Consider the following 16819-nt stretch of genomic DNA (forward strand, 5'->3'; position numbering starts at 1 on the left):
AAAAAAAAATCGTGTTTAGGTTGTTTTCTTTTTAAACTTTGAAAGCACAAAACAAATACGGCCACCTTTGGCACGCACAGCTGTCATCGCCCAGCAGAGCGATAGAAATAAATCTATCGCCATGAAACGCCGCCAAGCGAACTTCGCATTTCGCTTTGGCTGTGTTCAATTTCATATGCTTGCGGGTGTTCTAATTTTGACAGCGCGAATTTCGCTGTGGTGAGTTCGCCGTTCGCCGGCATTGTATTTCAGCTATTTGGTAGGAAATAAAGTTTTTCAGTGGCAACCCTGCTAACAATACACGATCAGGGCTGCCAACTTGGCTCAAACCGTGCCGTTTTTGGCCATATTTTACTTCAAATAGCACTTAATTTTACAATTTGGCACAAAGTGCCAAAATGGCAGTTTGCAAAATAGTAATATTTCAATACATTTTTGTGAAATCCTTTGCGTTTACTTCTTTTTCTCAACTAAAATTTTATAATTTCTAAAGTTTATACAACCTGTTCATCTTACTATGGCATTGGACTTTTGCATTGGACTGATATGAGTATTTTGCAAGAATGATAGAATACAAGATTGCGCCAATCGAGCTAAGAGTAACTGGATGTGACGTCACATTATTATGGGAATAATTTTGAAGAATAATTTTTGTAAAGAATAATTTTGAAGAAGAAGAGGAAGAAGCGAACAGGTGGTGCGAAATAATGGTGCAAAACTACGATGAATCGTACCTACTCTTCAGCTTCTTAAATTTGAACGTACATTCGCTGCAATCACATTATTTTAGGTACATTTGGAACGCAGTAAAATATTGTTTCATGTAAGTCCAAAAGTTGTTATGGTACAGAAGGAAGATGTAGTCCACCAACTATCAAAAATATATGCACATAAAAGTACACTTTTACTGTTTAGGTACGTGTATCTACTTTTAGGTACAACTTTTCAGCAAATAGGTACAATATAAATATTTAATATTCATCACTAGTGTGAAAAAATAATAATGTGACGTCAGCGGAAAGGGTGGATGCTGTCAAAACGAGAAAGAGAGGATTAGCGGTCCGCGGAAGGTACCACCTTTGTTTCGCTGCATCGTGAATATTGGGCGCGTTCATAAGACGTAGCCGTTTAGCTCATCTGCTACGAAACTGCTGGCAACTGTTCCAACCAATCCAACGACTACGTCTTAGAAACGGCTTGATGAATATGCTGCCAAATGCACAGCTGATAAATGTAAATAAATANTTTAGCTCATCTGCTACGAAACTGCTGGCAACTGTTCCAACCAATCCAACGACTACGTCTTAGAAACGGCTTGATGAATATGCTGCCAAATGCACAGCTGATAAATGTAAATAAATAAAATTGCAACAAATAGAGATAGTTGCGCCGATAGTATTTAGAATTCAACGCTGAGCTGCCGCCGTGTTGAAAAAACCGTTCAATGTTACAATGAATTAAATAGTGTAAAATTATATAGCAAACATCTTAAAAACATATATTTAGAAACGTAGTATTATTATAAAGTATTCTAGTTATTTTTTCACATCAGTAATATAACATATAATAAACTAGCGGACCCGGCGAACTTCGTCCTCCCAATATTAATTTTTTTATTGAAACATTTGGTCCAACGTTTTTGCCAGCAATTCACGTTCACTTTGGTTTTGTGGTCTATAGAAGGCATATCCTCCATTGTCCGTCTTAAATAACCTGACGAAAGCGTTATACCTAATGTGACAGACTATTGCATATCTCAAAGAAGTACAGGTTAGGTTGGGTTAAGTTAACGCCGGGAGCCGATTACGAAATGTTTAATGCGGCTAATTTCGATCCCTGAGAGCTGTTCTGAAGTGCGAGCCAAAATGCTTCCGTCTTAACCTCGCGAAGCTTGGACAGTCTAAAAGAACGTGTGGAGATGATGCCACTTCATTTTCCTCTTGACAGCTGTTACCAAATGAATTCCCAGTCTCACCGAATGAATACCGATCGCACAATGGCCTGTCAGAATTCCCATAACTAGCCCTTGAGAGGTAACATGTTTCAAAGTGCCCCATGATTCAATAATGCAAGGTTCGATAAACTGACAGTTGTCTCTCTCGCACCTCTCCCTTAGCAGTGGCACCGTGTTGCTTCTTTGCAAATTTACGTGGAAACAGTGAAGCTTTGGTGTAAAATAGAAGTATAAGCTTTTGTGCAATATATTTATTTGTATAAGCATATGAAGCATATTTAACTGATAAAAACATAAACTGTTTTTAAATTGGATGTTTACATCAATCTCATAGTAGTCTTATTTTAATTTTGAGTCATTGCAGCTTTTATACAGCTAAATAGCACACAAATTATGTAATTCACGTAGATATATCAGTATTACGTACAACATTTCGTTTTAAATGCCAGATTTCCTGCAAATACATTAGAATTTACAAAAGGAATTTCACTACTAATTACCTTCGTTGCGTACTTCTCTACTACTATTTTCGCACCAAGAGATTTCATTCTTCCCCTTTCTCCGTCCTTCGTAAATGCAACCTTTTGTAAGGGAGTGTCAAACTGCAGCTGTCAATAATTATCTAACCCTGTATTATTGAATCATGAAAGTGCCCTATAAAAACACTTTCTGCAGCAGAGAAACGTCTTATTTTCCTTTTTTATGTCACAAAAGGACCCGGTTTCCCTTAGCCTAATAGCAGTTCGTGCTGCGACAATTCTGTCTGCAATATCCGCAGGCACCGTGTTCAACATATGTACGTATGTTAAGCGCCAGTGTAGGTGTGCTTCCTAATGCTCCGATAATTCCCGTTTTACAAGTGTAGCCTTCTCTAGTGAGTTCCACCAGACAAGGGCTCCTTGAAACAATATAGGCATAAATATGGTTTCCTAGAGCTAATGAATTAATTTTAATTTTACCAATAGCTCCCCAGCAGCAGTACCAGGTAACCGACACCTTTTCTACCCTTTCCTCAATGTTAGGCTTCCACGACAGCCACCGTTGATCGCCCACCTAGTTGCCCTGGTTCAGGTATCCGTAAGCCAGATCGTAGGGTGTATAGAAATCGTCCCTCAACCTAAAGGTCCACATCATCTACATAGACGATCTCCCGACAGGCCACTTTTTCCAGTTCCTCTAAAGGTCATTTACAACCGCAGTCCATAGCTCCTATTGACTCTGCACTATGTGCAGACGCTCACCCACTCCGCCACGGCAGTTCTGCCACGAAGAAAGTTGTAGATAAGCCTGGTTGGTTGATTTCAACCCCTAGATTATGAATAAACTTGATTATTGCCTCTGGAGTGACATTGTTGAATGCCGTTCGATATCGAAGAAGGATCGTACTGCATAATCTTCATGTGTGAAGGCTTCCTCTGACCACATTACCAATGTGTTCAGGGCGGTATTCACCGACGTTTTCTTGCAATAAGCATATTGAGCTCTTGAAAGACAGTCACGAGGAATCGCGTTTCTTATGTACAGGTCTATCAGTCTCTATAGCAACTTTAGCGAAAGAGTTTTTAGCAAAAACGAAGAGACTGATAGGCCTAAAATCTCTAGGGGAAGCATGAGAGCCTTTTCCGGCCATGTGACGATCGTCCAGAAGATCGGAGAAGTACGGACCTGGAGGAGAGATTCTGCAACCAGTAAGCGACAATTTTCGAATCGCTGTCACACTTTTTGACGCAAAAAAGATTTATATCATGCGTCAAAAAGTGCAATAGCGATCTGAAAATTGTCGCTTACTAGTTACAGAATCTCGCTCCTGAAGTACGAAATATCGCAAAGAAGTACATTTGACTGCACCTCGAAGTACGAAGTACAAGAGCTAAAAAAGAAGTACTGTACTTCCGAAAGAAGTACGGTTGGTCACATTAGTTATACCGGGAAGAAGTCCTTGCGGCTCGATGGTAAATCGTCCTTGAATCTCTATAGTGTAGTTGGTGAGTATCATTGGTCCACTTTCTGATTAGTCGCCGTAAAGCAAGGACCGCAATGGTTATGTTGGTTGATTTAACGGGGGTACTTTGACTTGGATCCCTGATGCCTCCGAATTGACGATTTTTGGCAAAAACTCGAAGTTGCGAATTTAATATGTACAGGGACCTACTCAAATACATAAAAAGTATTCATTTAAATCGTTTCGGTCGTTGAGGAGGAGTTCACACACCAGAATAAGTCTTTTACATACCGACACTTTTCGGAATTTTTTTCCATACAAAAAAAACTATCACGCATTCGCTATACAGAAAAATCAACGGTAACTTATAGCCTTTTAAAACTTACACTTTATGAAACTGAAATTGAGCGAACTACAAAACTGCATACTCAAAATTAGGTGCCATTTGATGTAAAATGAACTATATTTTTATAAAAAATTTACAAAAAAATGTCTGTTTTGAAAAGGAAAAAACACTGTATTCTGGGTGTATATATTTAAAGATAGGTAAAGGTTTTACTATGTTGGAAAGCGCCACGCCCCTTTTTCCAGTAGCCCAAAAATCTCTATACCAATTTCCAGAACACTACCACAAATATGTACTTCCAGAGAAATACGGTATGAAAAATTCGATACGTATGGCTGATATTTTAATATATCGAAAGTCTGCAGTAGGTGACTAAAATTTCAAAAAGATCGCTACAGCCGTTCGCGAGATAACCTCTTATTAAAAGAAGGAGCTTCTCTTTAGATAATTAGTGTAGGTACCACAGGGCAACACCGAATTTGATGCGGAAAATGTTAAAGCTGATTTTGGTAGACTTTTTGGTGCTGATTACAAATCCATAAGTATAAAGTTTCCACTAGCTCCACATTTTGAGAAAAACGTGGTGAAAGTGCAAGCAAGGAAACAAAAGGTGATGGAACCTTCCTTTAAGGCTTAAATTAAAGCTAGAACTACAGGCTACTATCCCTGAAAATACTACTCCTGCACCTTGCCCTGATGTTCACATATACTCAATTACTTTTGATCGTCCAATAATAAAAAAAAAACTGGAAAATTATGCAACTGACAAAAAATTGTGCAAAAATCAGTGTTAGTTTTTCAATAAATAACTATAGGTGACCTTAGGGTCAAGGTACAGGAATGGTATTTTTAGGGATTGAAATCAGAAGGCCAAGCCTTAATTTAAGCCTAAGTGGAAGGTTCTATCACCTTATGCTTAATTGCAGGAATTTGCAGGGATTGTAATCGAGATTTTTAGCTTTAGTCTAAGCCTAAGTGGAAGGTTCTATCACCCTTTGTTTCTTTGCTAGAGCCTATGAAATATTGCAAAAAAACTCGATTTTTTTACACTTTGACCTCGTTTTTCTTAAAATTTTGAGCTGATGGAAACTTACGGATTCGTGATCAGCACAAACAAAAAATTGTCAAAAATATATATGTCAACATTTGCTGCATCAAATTTTTATTTTGGCCTGTGTATAAGTATTGTTAATTAGAAATTACCCGCATGTTTGCGGCGCCTTCAAACACCTTTCGAACTGTAAAACAATGACTCAATTCTATTCTACGCATATCTATAATACGGGTATCGAATTTCAAGCAAATCGGATCATAAATAACAATTTTTCGAATAGATCGGTTCTGGTCCACCTATCAGAAGAACTATCCTATATGTTAACCCTGCCAAATTTCAAGCAAATCGGACCATAAATAAGATTTCTTCGAATAGATCGGTCCCTGGCCCACTTAAAGGAAAAAATGTATCCTATATGCTTATCTAGGCAAAAGGCTACCTACGTACCAATTGTATTTTTTTAGCATAGTTCTGTCCTTGCGCTACCTATTAAAAAAAATTAAAACTTTGTGCACTCCTACTTCTAAACACCTTTCCAAAAAAGCAGCAACCATTCGAATCAGTTATGAAACATATGAGAAAATTGTTCCCAATTGATTCATGCTCACAATGAATTTCACAATTATCCGAAAATTTCCAAGCTTCCCAACGAATTTTAAAGAAGGTGCATCGTCCAAAATCATCAAATCATGCGAAAAAGGCAAAATTTCGACGAAAAAAAATCAAATTTTCCACGTTCTTCGGAATTTTTCCGAGTTTTCCACTTAGAATTTTCTATTTTTCCATTCGAAAGTCATTCAGAAGGAAGTGCACACAAAATTCCACACAAAAAAAAATCAGTTTTTCCAATTTTTCGACTTTCCCGGAGGGATTTCCCAAAATTTTGTTTCGTAAAAACCTCCTCCTGACAGTTACCAACAGCTAAGAGAAAATTTTAGCCAAATCCGCCCAACCGTTCTCAATTGATGAATTACTATACATTTTTCACACCATTTTTATACATACATTCTTGCCACTGCTAATCACATGAATAAAAACCCTAACAACGAAAATGTGACTGCAACATTTCTTGTTTAAAATGTTTTAGATCCATCGCACACCACGGACTTTATCGGCCGCCGATTTAGTTGGGCTTGCTAGTCTTTCCATAGCGCCACAACTAATTGGTCGGAGCGATTAAGTTGGTGTAGTGTGCGCACCTCCATACATCTTCAAGTACATATTTTAAGCGAGCCCTACTATATAAATAGGCGGCCGATAAATTCTGTGGCATGAGGTGGCTCCTATAGCTGCATTATTACATATATTCCGTGTGTTGCAATATCCACGGAAGCAGCAGTTATGAAGGAAATGATTTAAAAATATTAGACAAATTCTCGTCTTATATGTTTGGCTTTCCTTTGTTTTATTTTTCCAACGTCAAAAGCTGGACGTTTTTTTTTGAAAAAGTTGGTACAACAAGAAATACGAAACACGTTTTCTGTCATATAGCTAACATGGCGGATAAGAAGAAGAAGTGAAACTAGCCGGAAAAAAGAATCGTATATGCTAATCTAGGCAAAAAGTTAACTACGTACCACATTTTCAGCAAATCGGACCATAATTACGATTTTTTCGAATAGATCGGTCCCTGGTCCACTTCCCGAAAAAAAATGTCCTATATGCTAATCTGGGCAAAAACCTACCTACGCACCAAAGTTTAAGCAAATCGGACGATAAATACGATTTTTTCGAATAGATCTGTCCCTGTCCACTTCCCGGAAAAAAGCATTATATGTGCTAATCTAGGCAAAAAGCTACCTAGGTACCAAATTTTAAGCAAATCGGACCATAAATACGATTTTTCCGAATAGATCGGTCCCTGGTCCACCGGAGGGTTCTCCCAAAATTTTCTTTCGTTAAAACCTTCTAATGCTTACTGAAAACCAGGGTAAATATTTCAAAATAAAAATAAGGAGGAAAAGATAATTCCTTTGTATTTTATTTTAAAGAACGCTAAAACAAAGGGAGGAAATATTTGTTTAAGAACAATTTCATTAGAAAATAAACCTAAATAAGTGCTTTAGTATCATACCAATTCAATGAAAAAAATTTTGTTTAACATTATTATTATTATTATTATTATTCTTTATTGATGAAAATAAAATATTCCACCAACATTTCTAGTGCATTAGCTGCCGATTTTTATAAAAAAAAAACAGTTAAATAATAAAGAAAAAAGTCTCCTATGACAGCACTTGATCTTGGATCTCTCAAGTGATAGTCTAGCGCTCTGATCACTCGTCCATTGCGGCTGTTGGACCAGCGCGAGCAAAATGCCATACATACATCAGTTCACATATCAGTTCACTGTCTCTGTCTGTTTTCACCACACATGTTTGGTGAAATTTTTTTTACTCTCTGGCTGTGTTTCATGGTATACTCGCTTTATACCACGTTCATTTTCGTAGTATAGGAACCAGCTTCAAACCACTTTGTACGATGGTATAATTGTGGTTTACAACGACAGAAATTTGTATAGAATACAAGTATAAACCATATGTCTGTCAGGGCTATTATGTATATATACTTCATAATATACATATGTATGCAAATGAGCGTTGTATAAAAAATCTACGACGGAAACTTATTTTCTGCTACGACTTTTCAAGTCATTTACTCCGAAGGATTTATAAACATTACGAACCATGCGAATTTTTAGAATTTTTTTTAAGTTTCTCGCAATATAATCGAATTTCAGCGTGTCGAAATACATGTCGGTGGGTGTGTCTGGTTAAAAGCACACACTACTTTTTTTTGTGTGCCATGTGTATATACATATATAATATAGCTATTATCCTGAACTTTTTGTTTACCTGGAAATCTCATTTTAAGCGTAAAAACAAGCAAAAATAAATGTATTTAATGCTGTCAAACGCCGTTTTCTTGATTAAAATAAATGGTAGGAAAGAATACATTTGGGTAGGTTTTTGAACCAGCTCTTGGTAGGAAATAAAGTTTTTCAGTGGCAACCCTGCTAACAATACACGATCAGGGCTGCCAACTTGGCTCAAACCGTGCCATTTTTGGCCCTATTTTACTTCAAATAGCGCTTAACTTTACAATTTGGCACAAAGTGCCAAATTGGCAGTTTTACAAAATAGTAATATTTCAATACATTTTTGTGAAATCCTTTGCGTTTACTTCCTTTTCTCAACTAAAATTTTCTAATTTCTATAGTTTATACAACCTGTTCATCTTACTATGGCATTGAACTTTTGCATTAGACAGATATGAGTATTGTGCAAGAATGATAGAATACAAGATTGCGCCAATCGAGCTAAGAGCAACTGGATGTGACGTCACATTATTATGAGAATAATTTTGAAGAATAATTTTTGTAAAGAATAATTTTGAAGAAGAAGAGGAAGAAGCGAACAGGTGGTGCGAAATACTGGTGTAAAACTAGGATGAATCGTACGTACTCTTCAGCTTCTTAAATTTGAACGTACATTCGCTGCAATCACATTATTTTAGGTATATTTGGAACGCAGTAAAATATTGTTTCATGTAAGTCCAAAAGTTGTTATGGTACAGAAGGAAGATGTAGTCCACCAACTATCAAAAATATATGCGCATAAAAGTACACTTTTACTGTTTAGGTACGTGTATCTACTTTTAGGTACAACTTTTCAGCAAATAGGTACAATATAAATATTTAATATTCATCACTAGTGTGAAAAAATAATAATGTGACGTCAGCGGAAAGGGTGGATGCTGTCAAAACGAGAAAGAGAGGATTAGCGGTCCGCGGAAGGTACCACCTTTGTTTCGCTGCATCGTGAATATTGGGCGCGTTCATAAGACGTAGCTGTTTAGCTCATCTGCTACGAAACTGCTGGCAACTGTTCCAACCAATAATATGCTGCCAATTGCGCAGCTGATAAATGTAAACAAATTAAATTGCAACAAATAGAGATAGTGTTGAAAGAACCGTTCAGTGTTACAATGAATTAAACAGTGTAAAATTATATAGCAAACATCTTAAAAACATATATTTAGAAACGTAGTATTATTATAAAATATTCTAGTTATTTCCTCACATCAGTAATATAACATATAATAAACTAGCAGACCCGGCGAACTTCGTCCTCCCAATATTAAATTTTTATTGAAACATTTGGTCCAAGGTTCGATAAACTGACAGTTGTCTCTCTCGCACCGCTCCCTTAGCAGTGGTACCGTGTTGCCTCTTTGCAAATTTACATGGAAACAGTGTAGCTTTGGTGGAAAATAGAAGTATAAGCTTTTGTGCAATATATTTATTTGTATATGCATGTGAAGCATACTTATCTGATGAAAACATAAACTGTTTTTAAATTGGATGTTTACGTCAATCTCATAGTAGTCTTATTTTAATTTTGAGTCATTTTGCAGTTTTTATACAGCTAAATAGCACATAAATTACGTAATTCACGTAGATATGTCAGTATTACGTTCAACATTTCGTTTAAAATGCCAGATCCTGCAAATACATTAGAATTTACAAAAGGAATTTCACTACTAATTGCCTTCTTTGCGTACTTTTCTGCTACTATTTTCGCACCAAGAGATTTCATTCTTCCCCTTTCTCCGTCCTTCGTAAATGCAACCTTTTGTAAGGGAGTGTCAAACCGCAGCTGTCAATAATTATCTAACCCTGTATTATTGAATCATGGAAGTGCCCTATAAAAACATTTTCTACAGCAGAGAAACGTCTTATTTTANTTGAATCATGGAAGTGCCCTATAAAAACATTTTCTACAGCAGAGAAACGTTATATTTTCCTTTTTTATGTCACAAAAGGACCCGGTTTCCCTTAGCCTAATAGCAGTTCGTGCTGCGACAATTCTGTCTGCAATATCCGCAGGCGCCGTGTTCAACATATGTACGTATGTTAAGCGCCAGTGTAGGTGTGCTTCCTAATGCTCCGATAATTCCCGTTTTACAAGTGTAGCCTTCTCTAGTGAGTTCCACCAGACAAGGGCTCCTTGAAACAATATAGGCATAAATATGGTTTCCTAGAGCTAATGAATTAATTTTAATTTTACCAATAGCTCCCCAGCAGCAGTACCAGGCAACCGACACCTTTTCTACCCTTTCCTCAATGTTAGGCTTCCACGACAGCCACCGTTGATCGCCCACCTAGTTGCCCTGGTTCAGGTATCCTTAACCCAGATCGTAGGGTGTATAGAAATCGTCCCTCAACCAAAAGGTCCACATCATCTACATAGACGATCTCCCGACATCCCACTTTTTCCAGTTCCTCTAGAAGGTAATTTACAACCGCAGTCCATAGCTCCTATTGACTCTGCACTATGTGCAGACGTTCACCCACTCCGCCACGACAGTTCTGCCACGAAGTAAGTTGTAGATAAGCCTTATTAGGTTGATTTCAACCCCTAGATTATCAATATACTTGATTATTGCCTCTGGAGTGACATTGTTGAATGCCGTTCGATATCGAGGAAGGAACGTACTGCATAATCTTCATGTGTGAAGGCTTCCTCTGACCGCATTACCAATGTGTTCAGGGCGGTATTCACCGACGTTTTCTTGCAATAAGCATATTGAGCTCTTGAAAGACAGTCACGAGGAATCGCGTTTCTTATGTACAGGTCTATCAGTCTCTATAACACCTTTAGCGAAAGCGTTCTTAGCAAAAACTAAGAGACTGATAGGCCTAAAATCCCTAGGGGAAACATGAGAGGCTTTCGGAGTTCGGAGAAGTACGGACCTGGAGGAGAGATTCTGTAACCAGTAAGCGACAATTTTCGAATCGCTGTCACACTTTTTGACGCAAAAACATTTATATCCTGCGTCAAAAAGTGCAATAGCGATCTGAAAATTGTCGCTTACTAGTTACAGAATCTCGCTCCTGAAGTACGAAATATCGCAAAGTACTGCACTTCCGAAAGAAGTACGGTTGGTCACATTAGTTATACCGGTAAGAAGTCCTTGCGGCTCGATGGTGAATCGTCCTTGAATCTGTACAGTATAGTTGGTGGCAATTTCCAAATGATGAGTATCGTTGGTCCACTTGCTGATTAGTCACTGTAAAGCAAGGAACGCAATTGTTCTGATGGTTGATTTAACGGGGGTAATTTGACTTGGATCCCTGATGCCTCCGAATTCACGATTTTTGGTAATAACTCGACTCACGCGCCACCTGGCGTTTTAAGTTGTGAATTTAATATGTACAGGGACCTACTCAGATACATAAAAAATATTCACTTAAATCGTTTCGGTCGTTGAGGAGGAGTTCACCCACAAGAATAAGTCTTTTACGTACCGACACTCTTCGGAATTTTTTCCCATACAAAAAAACTATCACGCATTCGCTATACGGAGAAAATGCGCAGCATCATCAGCGAAAAAGTTCTCAAAAATCAACGGTAACTTATAGCCTTTTAAAACTTGCACTTTATGAAACTGAAATTGAGCGAACTACAAAACTGAATACTCAAAATTAGGTGCCATTTGATGAAAAGTGAACTATATTTTTATAAAAAATTAACAAAAAAAATAATTTTGTTTTGAAAAAGAAAAAAACACTGTATTCTGTAGCCCAAAAATCTCTATACCAATTTCCAGAACACTANAACATTTGCTGCATCGTATTTTTTTCCATTTTTGTTGACCTGTGTAATCAGTATTGTTAAATAGCCAATACCCGCATGTTTGCAGCGCCTTCAAATAACTTTCGAACTGTAAAACAATGACTCAATTCTATTCTACGCATATCTATAATACCGGTATCGAATTTCAAGCAAATCGGATCATAAATAACAATTTTTCGAATAGATCGGTTCTGGTCCACCTATCAGAAGAACTATCCTATATGTTAACCCTGCCAAATTTCAAGCAAATCGGACCATAAATAAGATTTTTTCCAAAAAGACCTTTCCAAAAAAGCAGCAACCATTCGAATCAGTTATGAAACATATGAAAAAATTGTTCCCAATTGATTCATGCCCACAATGAATTTAACAATTATCAGAAAATTTCCAAGCTTCCCAACGAATTTTAACGAAGGTGCATCGTCCAAAATCATCAAACCATGCGAAAAAGGCAAAATTTCGTCGAAAAAAAATAAAATTTTTCGCGTTCTTCGGATTTTTTCCGAGTTTTCCACTTAGAATTTTCTATTTTTCCGTTCGAAAATCATTCAGAAGGAAGTGCACACAAAATTCCAAAAAAAAAAATCAATTTTCGATTTTTCCAATTTTTCGACTTTCCCGGAGGGATTTCCCAAAATTTTGTTTCGTGCCTTCTCCTGACAGTTACGAACAACTAAGAGAAAATTTTAGCCAAATCCGCCCAACCGTTCTCAAATGATGAATTACTATACATTTTTCACACCATTTTTATACATACATCTTGCCACTACTAATCACATGAATAAAAACCCTAAAAACTAAAATGTGACTGCAATATTTCTTGTTTAAAATGTTTTAGATCAATCGCACACCACGCCTTTCCATTGCACCACAACTAATTGGTCGGAGCGATTAAGTTGGTGTAGTGTGCGCACCTCCATACATATTCAAGTACATAATTTAAGCGAGCCCTACTATTTAAATAGGCGGCCGATAAATTCTGTGGTATGAGGTGGCTCCTATAGCTGCATTATTACATATATTCCGTGTGTTGCAATATCCACGGAAGCCGCAGTTATGAAGGAAATTATTTGAAAATATTAGACAAATTCTCTACTTATATGTTTGGCTTTCCTTTGTTTTATTTCTTCAACGTCAAAAGCTGAACTTTTTTTTTTAAAAAAGTTGGTACAACAAAAAATACGAAACACATTTTCTGTCATATAACTAACATGGTGGATAAAAAGAAGAAGTGAAACTACTCGAAAAAAAGAATCTTATATGCTAATCTAGGCAAAAAGCTAACTACGTACCAAATTTTAAGCAAATCGGACCATAACTACGATTTTTTCGAATAGATCGGTCCCTGGCCCACTTCCCGAAAAAAAATATCCTATAAGCTAATCTGGGCAAAAACCTACCTACGCACCAAATTTTAAGCAAATCGGACGATAAATACGATTTTTTCGAATAGATCTGTCCCTGGTCCACTTCCCGGAAAAAAGCATCTTATGTGCTAATCTAGGCAAAAAGTTACCTACGTACCAAATTTTAAGCAAATCGGACCATAAATACGATTTTTTCGAATAGATCTGTCCCTGGTCCACTTCCCGGAAAAAAGCATCTTATGTGCTAATCTAGGCAAAAAGTTACCTACGTACCAAATTTTAAGCAAATCGGACCATAAATACGATTTTTTCGAATAGATCTGTCCCTGGTCCACTTCCCGGAAAAAAGCATCTTATGTGCTAATCTAGGCAAAAAGTTACCTACGTACCAAATTTTAAGCAAATCGGACCATAAATACGATTTTTTTGAATAGATCGGTCCCTGGTCTACCGGAGGGTTTTCCCAAAATTTTCTTTCGTAAAAGGCTTCTAATGCTTACTGAATACCAGGGTAAATATTTCAAAATAAAAATATGGAGGAAAAGATAATTCCTTTGTATTTTATTTTAAAGCACGCGAAAATGAAGGGAGGAAATATTTGTTTAAGAACAATTTCATTAGAAAATAAACCTAAGTAAGTGCTTTAGTATCATACCAATTCAATGAAGAAAAATTTGTTTAACATTATTATTATTATTATTATTATTATTCTTTATTGATGAAAATAAAATATTCCACCAACAACTAGTGCATTAGCTGCTGATTGTCATAAAAAAAAAAAAAATTAAATAATAAAGAAAAGAATTCTCCTATGCCTGGACTCGATCTCGGATCTCTCAAGTGACACTCAGCGCTCTGATCACTCGTCCATTGCGACTGTTAGATCAGCGCGAGCAAAATGGCATACACAGTGTTGCCAACTTTTGTTTTTCAAAAAGCGTTTTGCCACACTAAAAGCACCAAATGGTTTTGAATCAATGAATGCTTTTTTCATAACAGTTTGTATGTATTTAACAAAAACAAAAATTTAACAATATTTACAAGATTGCATACATAAATCAATAAACAAAACTTTTTCGCTCATTACGATTGAAAAGCCACATGCTATAATGACTTATGCTTACGACGTAATACCGAAGTATGCACATTAAAACTGATATATCTCAAGAAAGAAAAATCGAATCCCAACCAACGAAAATCATGCCATCAGTAGAAATGAGCACAAAAAAATTTGTGTTTTCATTATATACCCTGAAATATCGCCAAAAACCGGGANATCTAGTCAATATGTGAGTGTCGTAAAGTTATGATATTTAAGAACATCTCTTTCTTAATTAACGATGACACTGTTTCTATATAAAGCTGATTTCAACATTTTGTTTTAATAAAATTTAGTATCGAAAATATTTGGGGTATTCACAACGGTGTCGTAAGTGTCGTATCGTTGTATGTCGTAAACTTTAAACGCCTAAGAAATATATTAAAGGAGTTCGCAAAGTACCAACATTTCTAAACATTTATTAAAGCTTTTAAAGTTTAAGACATACAACAATACGACATTTACGACACCGTTGTGAATCGCTCAGATGTGTTTTACTGGGGTGGTACAAAAATAAAAATTTTTACTAATAATTTGAAAAGAAAAAAAGAATACTTAACTTACTCGCATATCTACTAGCATTTTCAAGGCGAATAGAATTGAACAAGGTGGGTTTGCAAGGTCAGCTTTTTATCAATCATGGTTGTATTTACGTGCATTTAAATTTGTAGATTTTTGTCGATTCAGTACTGGCACAGCTTTAAATATTTAAAAATTATTTCAGGTCTTAACTATATCGAAGTAATTTTAGTTCAGAAAAAAAGCACTAAAAAATGCACTAGGCACTAAATAATTTTTTTAGGCGTTTTAATTTTCAAAAAGCACTAAATCTAGTGCTTAAAGCACCAAGTTGGCAACTATGGGCATACATACATGCTATCAGTTCACTGTCTCCGTCTGTTTTCACCACACATTTTTGGTGAAATTTTTTTTACTCTCTGGCTGTGTTTCATGGTATACTCGCTTAATACCACGTTCATAGTAGTATAAGAACCAGCTTCAAACCACTTTGTACGATGATATAATTGTGGTTTACAACGACAGAAATGTAGTATAGAATGCTAGTATAATCCATATGTCTGTCAGGGCTATTATGTATATATACTTCATAATATACATATGTATGCAAATGAGCGTTGTATAAAAAATCTACGACGGATACTTATTTTCTGCAACGACTTTTCACGTCTTTTACTCCGAAGGATTTATAAAAATTACGAACCATGCGATTTTTTTGAAATTTTTTTAGGTTTCTCGCAATTTAATCGAATTTCAGCGTGTCGAAATACATGTCGGTGGGTGTGTCTGGTTAAAAGCACACACTACTTTTTTTTGTGTGCCATGTGTATATACATATATAATATAGCTATTATCCTGAACTTTTTGTTTACCTGGAAATCTCATTTTAAGCGTAAAAACCAGCAAAAATAAATGTATTTAATGCTGTCTTGATTAAAATAAATGGTAGGAGAGATTACATTTGGTTAGGTTTTTGAACCAGCTCTTGGTAGGAAATAAAGTTTTTCAGTGGCAACCCTGTACAATACACGATCAGGGCTGCCAACTTGGCTCAAACCGTGCCGTTTTGGCCCCTATTTTACTTCAAATAGCACTTAATTTTACAATTTGGCACAAAGTGCCAAAATGGCAGTTTTGCAAAATAGTAATATTTCAATACATTTTTGTGAAATCCTTTGCGTTTACTTCCTTTTCTCAACTAAAATTTTCTAATTTCTATAGTTTATACAACCAGTTCATCTTACTATGGCATTGGACTTTTGCATTGGACAGATATGAGTATTGTGCAAGAATGATAGAATACAAGATTGCGCAAATCGAGCTAAGAGAAATTGGATGTGACGTCACATTATTATGAGAATAATTTTGAAGAATAATTTTTGTAAAGAATAGTTTTGAAGAAGAAGAGGAAGAAGCGAACAGGTGGTGCGAAATAATGGTGTAAAACTAGGATGAATCGTACCTACTCTTCAGCTTCTTAAATTTGAACGTACATTCGCTGCAATCACATTATTTTAGGTACATTTGGAACGCCGTAAAATATTGTTTCATGTAAGTCCAAAAGTTGTTATGGTACAGAAGGAAGATGTAGTCCACCAACTATCAAAAATATATGCACATAAAAGTACACTTTTACTGTTTAGGTACGTGTATCTACTTTTAGGTACAACTTTTCAGCAAATAGGTACAATATAAATATTTAGTATTCATCACTAGTGTGAAAAAATAATAATGTGACGTCAGCGGAAAGGGTGGATGCTGTCAAAACGAGAAAGAGAGGATTAGCGGTCCGCGGAAGGTACCACCTTTGTTTCGCTGCATCGTGAATATTGGGCGCGATCATAAGACGTAGCTGTTTAGCTCATCTGCTACGAAACTGCTGGCAACTGTTCCAACCAAT

This window comes from Rhagoletis zephyria, unplaced genomic scaffold (assembly GCF_001687245.7).
Source record: "Rhagoletis zephyria isolate East Lansing unplaced genomic scaffold, Rhagoletis_zephyria_1.1 Rzeph_scaffold_03077, whole genome shotgun sequence".
Classification (NCBI taxonomy): Eukaryota; Metazoa; Arthropoda; class Insecta; order Diptera; family Tephritidae; genus Rhagoletis; species Rhagoletis zephyria.